The following is a 6,000-nucleotide window of genomic DNA, read 5'->3' as shown; positions in this document are numbered from 1 at the left end:
CTGCTGCCTGTATCCCTATCCTGGACCATGACATTCCCCTTCCCTTGGCCGCTGTGGTGTGCAAAAGCCCTTCGTTGGGCCAGTGTGCTGAAGAGGAGGGGAGCAGCCCCCAGCCCCTCCTCATCCTTCAGATCTCACAGAAGCTGAGTGGGGCAGGATGGAGAAAAGGAGGAGGACCTTCATAGGTGGAAAGAAATCCCTCCACCAGCTCTTAAAGGTGAGTGAAGAGAGGGAACAAGATGGGAGGAGAGGTTATGAGCACAAGGTAGCTGGTGCTTGCAGCACACAGAGGGTGTGTGTGTGTGTGCGCACTGACTTTCCACCAGGCTGATGAAAGGACTGGGAGCTCTTGAAGCCAGAGCCAAGGAGAGTAACCTGTGACTGTCCCGGGGATGCTGGGGAGGGGAAGGCCTATTTACTCAAGAGCAGCAGGGATGCTCTGGGATGTTCAGCTCTGCAGAGGTAACAGCTTGCTGAGGAGGGGGCATGCTGGCCAGGCAGCTCCACTATCAGCCCCCAGATCAGGGGTCCAGGGGGATGCATTGGCTGGGGGTGCAGGATGGAAGGGGTTTGCCTCCTCACCAGGTCCCTGCAGGGTTAGCAAGGGCTGGTCCCTGCCGTGGCGGGGCTTTGGTGGGGGACATCCCAGACTCCAGCTGGGAAGCAGTGGCTTTGTGCTGGTCTGGGCAAGGGGTTTCTGGTCCCTCCTGCACCAGCAGCAAGAGGGCTTTTCCTCCTCCCATGCGGAAAAGAAGCTTCCACAGCCATCACACAGCTCCTTGTGCCCTGCCTAGGGTTTTGCTTGCACCCCACCTCCAAATTTCTAAAGGTTTCCTGGGCTCTCTTGTCACCCCCATGTTGCATTTGGGAATTGTATTTAATTCTTATTTATCTCTCCATAGGTTTGTCCCTGTCATTGCTGCTGTTCCCAGCTTTCCAGCAGGTTTGCTCTGCAGAGAGCTGCAGGTTGGCTATGAAATATGACAAAGCGTTCATTTAAATGCACACCATGATGTCGGCGAGTCCATTAGGGGAATTAATTTGAATGGTTGGCATTTAATAAACAGCCTTGTCCCTCCTCTCCACACACAACCCCCCCTCCAACTCCACTGGTATCTTAGAAGGGTTAAAAAGAAACCACATGTGGATATTGGAGGGAGGGGGGAGCAGGTATTTGGGTCTGGGGGGGAGAATAATAAAAGAGGTCTGGTGTTATAAGAGGAATTGCAGTTTGTTTTGTTTGTGGTAAAAAAAAGCACATGTGGAAGGGGTGTGGGTTCACAGGGTGTTTGGTGTGTGGAGAAAACAGGGGGTGAAACAGGAGGACACGCTCCGGCCAGAGGGTCCCAGCCTGGCTCCGAACATGCCGGGCCGGGGGGAGGCGAGGGGGCTCCAAGGACGTTGCTCCCCATATGGTGTGTATTACAAGCTCCTTTCTAGTTGTAAAGATTAATTTAAAGCCTTTCTCACCTCCCCCCCATCCCTCTTCCATTGACAAATGAACATCTGGGCTGAATGCTGCCCAGATCCTAATCAAAGCATTTTTCCAGGGCCGTTGTCTGCCTTTATGGCTATCTGCTCTTCGGGTGCTCTGCAGTTCCAATGCACTTGGCAATTCAGCCTGTAAATACCCCTCTCCGGGATTTATGATTCAGGATAATGTGATTTTTCTCTTTGCCTCTGGATTCGTTTGTTTGGTTTAGTTTAACGACATTTCCTTGTCTGTGCATAAGTGAGGGCATGCAGGGAATTCTTTTCCCTCCCCTCTTTGCAGGGATTTATTAGCAATGAGCAAAAAAAGGCTTTTTTGGGGGGCTGATGGACACACCAGGGGGTCAAAACCAGCCCTGAATCCCTGATGAGCATCCCTAGTCATCCCAAACCATCTATTTTTTCCTACAAAAAGCTTGTTTTTGAAGTTTTACTGAAAAAGCAGCTTTCCATCAAAGCAAAGCCAAGACCTTTCCATGATGTTCAAGGGCTTCTTCATCAGGGAGAGGCAGCATGAGACACAGTCCAGAATGGAAAAGCTGTTTTCTCCCCAAAATGAGGCTGGAGAAGCCAAATGAGATGCTTAAAAAACTGGGAGTGCTGTGGCTGGAATCCCATTCCCATCAGAAACTAGACTTTTCCCCGGCAAGCTCCAGTTTGAGAGTTAAAGGATTAATATATAAAACCTTAGCTGGGATGTTGAATAATGCTTGTCATGTGCCAGGTGCTGTAGGAAAGGATGGTGTTTGAGCCAGGGCAAGAAGACAGGAAAATCCCTTTAAGGCAAATATAGGGACTCCCAGGAGCTGTGGCACAGAGTCCTGTGTTGGTCCCTGTCCCTGAATGAGGGGAGAGCTGGGAAACACAGAGATGATGGGTTTGGGATATTCCTGTAGAAATCCTGCTTCCTGGACCAGGGCTTCCCCTTCCCTCTGGCAGAATGGCAAGGACAATTGCTTATCCCAGTGGATACCTTAAGGAAGGTGTCTGATTTCAGTCTATTTAAACCACCATGGAGAGGTTGTGTTTATACAGCAAGTGCACAGGGTAATGGCATTGGTAATTAAAAGTGTTCTCCTAATTGACATAAAAAAATCACTGCAGTGGAAAGTGTTTGGCTGCTCCTCCTCGGCTCTCCAGGACAAGGTGCAGCCTGGATTTTGGTGATGCAGGACTGGGTACCACCCATCACCAGGACCTTCTCCACTCAGGGATGTCACTGGGGAAGCCAAGGTGCAGGTCAATCCCCCATCACAGGCACTGGGCTTGTTTTTCCTAAGAAACTTTGAATTTCCCACAACTACAGTGAGCCAGGATACAGCAGACAGATCCCTGAAGGAGGATGTGGGAACATGAAGAGCTAGAGCTGGACTTATGATGGGTGTGGAGTTGAAGTGACCCCTGCACCGCCCCTGGATGGGAACAGCTGCCTGTGCAGGGCTACAGAGGTTGGGAAGCACCTTCTTGAATATCCATAGGAGGTTCTGGGGTGAATTTTAATTTCTTTGCATTTCTGTTGCTGACTTTTAGATTTCTTGGCACTTTCTGCCTCTTTTTCATCCCTGTTCCCTTCTATTCCCTCCAAACGAGCAGGAAGCAAGGCTGCTGACCATGGATCTTCCCAGCAATGCTGTTGCTGTCCTGTCCATCCCAAGGTAAGAGTGAAGTCTGGCATCCACCCGCGTCTCAGCCAGTGCATCCATCAGGCGAGAGTGCCCAGCGGCAGCCCCGGGCTAGAGGTGAGGGGGATTTATGGAGTTTCATGTTGGCTCCATCAGTCGCAGGGCTCATCTCAGTCGGGTGAGAGGTAGGATGGGGGGTTGGATGCTGAGGGGCATTGTGGCTGAGGAAGCATTTTGGGAAGGGGGAGAAGGGAGGCAGTGGTGTTCGGAGGTGCTGGGGAGCCCTCCTCGATGTTCCCATGGACCAGGGCGCCATCTCCGGCAGCTGCATCCCGGACCTCATCCCTATTGCCGATACCCGGCAGCCGCATCCCGGACCTCATCCCTATCGCGGCGCGTCGGGAGAGGGCGGCCGCGGCCGGCCCCGCGCTGAGCTGCTGCCGAGCGGCGATTTGCAGCTGAACTCTGCCCACAAAGTCGCTCCCAGCCTTTTCTCATTTCTTTCTGGATTTAAGGCAGCTTCCAAATTCCTGCGCAGCCAAATCCTGCCTAGGGCTGCCAGGAAACCCGGCCAGCAACAAGTACGTGCCGTTTCTGTACCCACAACACAGCCAGGGTTGCTGTTATTGTGTGCTGGTGATGATGACGGGTCGGAGCTCCAGCTCTCCCGAGGATGCGATCCTGTCCCTTCCCGGGCTGCCGCCGCCACCCTGCCCTGAGTGCTGCCCCTCGGGGCTGCGGCGTCGCCTCCCCCTCATCGCCGCCTTTTTATAAACCAAAAAAATAACCCCACTCCACCCAAAGCTTGCCTAAACTTCACCCGCCGCCCTCCCCGTAACCTCCCACCCGGCGCATGGAAGCACATCGGCTTTATCCACTCCCACTGGGATTTACGGTCCCGGGACTTCCTGCGCTGCCTGTCATCGCACTCGCCCCTTCCCGCAACCCATAAATCAAACCTGTTTGTTCCGTGGTGCTCCCTCACCAGTTCTTTATTTCTTTTTATTTCTGCCACTGCCTCCCTCAGTCCCTGAGGGTTTTAGGGGACTCCAGAAGTTTAAAACTTGGTTGTAATCATGCCAAGGTCATGGGTTCAATCCCCTGTATGGGTCACTGACTTAAGAGTTGGACTCGATGATCCTTGTGGATCCCTTCCAGCTCAAAACAGTCGGTGATTGTGATTCTGTGAAGTGCGGGTGACAGTGACAGAGCAATGAAGCTGTGTAGGGTCCCTTTGGGGAAAAGGTGGAGTGGTCAGGAAAATCCTGTGCTGCTCATACAGACTAAACACCACCAGGATGCACCCCTACATCTCAAGACGCTCAATGCTTGGAGATTCCATCAAATCCATCCCAGTGTGACCCCAAAGCAGCCTCAGGAACACTGGGGGCCGAGCATGGTGCCATGAACGGGGCTGTACGTGCTGCATCCCCCACACTGAGCATCCTCCCAGCCGTGGTGGGGATGAGGAGCCAGCTCTGGCCAAGCCCACCCATGGGATGCCTGATCTGGTCTTTCCACTGGTGACTCATGGAAAAACTCCTTGTTTTGCAGCGGCGCTCGGCATGCTGGGTGATTCTGCCTCCGTGCTTCTGCAGCCTTTTTTTTTAAGGATCACGGGTATGAAAACATCTGGGACCCCGACCTTCCTGCGGAGCTCGCTCACCTGAAGGCATTTTCCCCCCTGGATGTGTGCAGGGCTGGCTGTGCAAACCCTGCTGTGCTGGCTGCCTGGGAGGCAGCCTGGTCACGCTCCCAGCCTTGAATTTTTTGGGGATTAGTATTTTTGAGCAGCTCTTATACAACGGCAGAGGAAGCTTGGAGGGTTTCCACCAGCTCCTTGTGTGCCGGTTTTGGTGTGTCTGCCGGCACCGCTGGCTGCAAGGAGCCCCCCCAAACCTCTCCACAAGGTTTGTGGCACAACCTGGAGTGACAGGGCTGGGGACTTGGCCTGGCTTGTTCTGAGTGTCCCCAAGGCCAGGCAGGACAGGGAGAAGTGGGAGAAGTGGGACCTCGCTGCGTGGCTTGGCTTCTTGCTGCCTTGTAGGGAGCCAGCAGGATCCACTGGTAGATTTGGGTTAAAGCACTCAAAAATGGGAATGATGTTGATTTATGTGTCAGGTTCCCAGCACTGCACTGCTTCCCAAATACTCACTTTCACCTCCTTTTTCCCAAATCCTTCAGAGGGCAGGAATGAAGCACGGCCCTTTCCCAGTGGGACCAGCATATCCCAGACCCAGCCAGTCACAGCAGGAGTCTGGGCCAGCTCTGTATTTAACTGAATTGTTTTTAATTTTAATGTTCTTGGAAACAGGCATGGAGAGGGATGTTCCTTGGTGCTCAATGCTTTGTATCAAACCTTCACCCTCTCCTCTCAGAGCACTGACCGTGCCACTGCTCTCTGAAAAGCACATTAGTAATTTTTTTTTGGAGGGGGAGCGGGGGTAATGGTTTAGTTTGGAATCTGGGATGGAAAATAATTTCCAACCCCCAAATTAGAAACAGAATAATAATACAGCGTCTTGTTTTGGAGGGGACAGTGTGTGTCATCCCACAGCAATGAGAAACTCGTGCTGGAAAGAAGCAAAGAGTTATGATTTACTTTTTTAATGCTCCCCAAAGGACTGACGTGGCTCTGGGATGCTGCTCCCACTCCCTTGTACCCATGGATGGGGATGGCCAGTGGCTGTGGGCAGGGAACACCCATGGGTGGGTGTCTTACAATGGGTGGGCTCTATCACCTCATTTTGTTATCCTTACACTTGGTTTTGTGGAAAAAAGGGGTTTTTATCATCTGGTTTTCTGCCCTGTCCTTCCCCAAGGAGTTGGGATGTTCAGGGATGGGCCAGGAGCCAACATTTTGATATGTTGGGATGGAGGGAGGCAT

Source organism: Pithys albifrons, chromosome 16 (genome assembly GCF_047495875.1).
Source record: "Pithys albifrons albifrons isolate INPA30051 chromosome 16, PitAlb_v1, whole genome shotgun sequence".
In the NCBI taxonomy this organism is placed as follows: Eukaryota; Metazoa; Chordata; class Aves; order Passeriformes; family Thamnophilidae; genus Pithys; species Pithys albifrons.
This window is presented reverse-complemented; position numbering follows the sequence as displayed.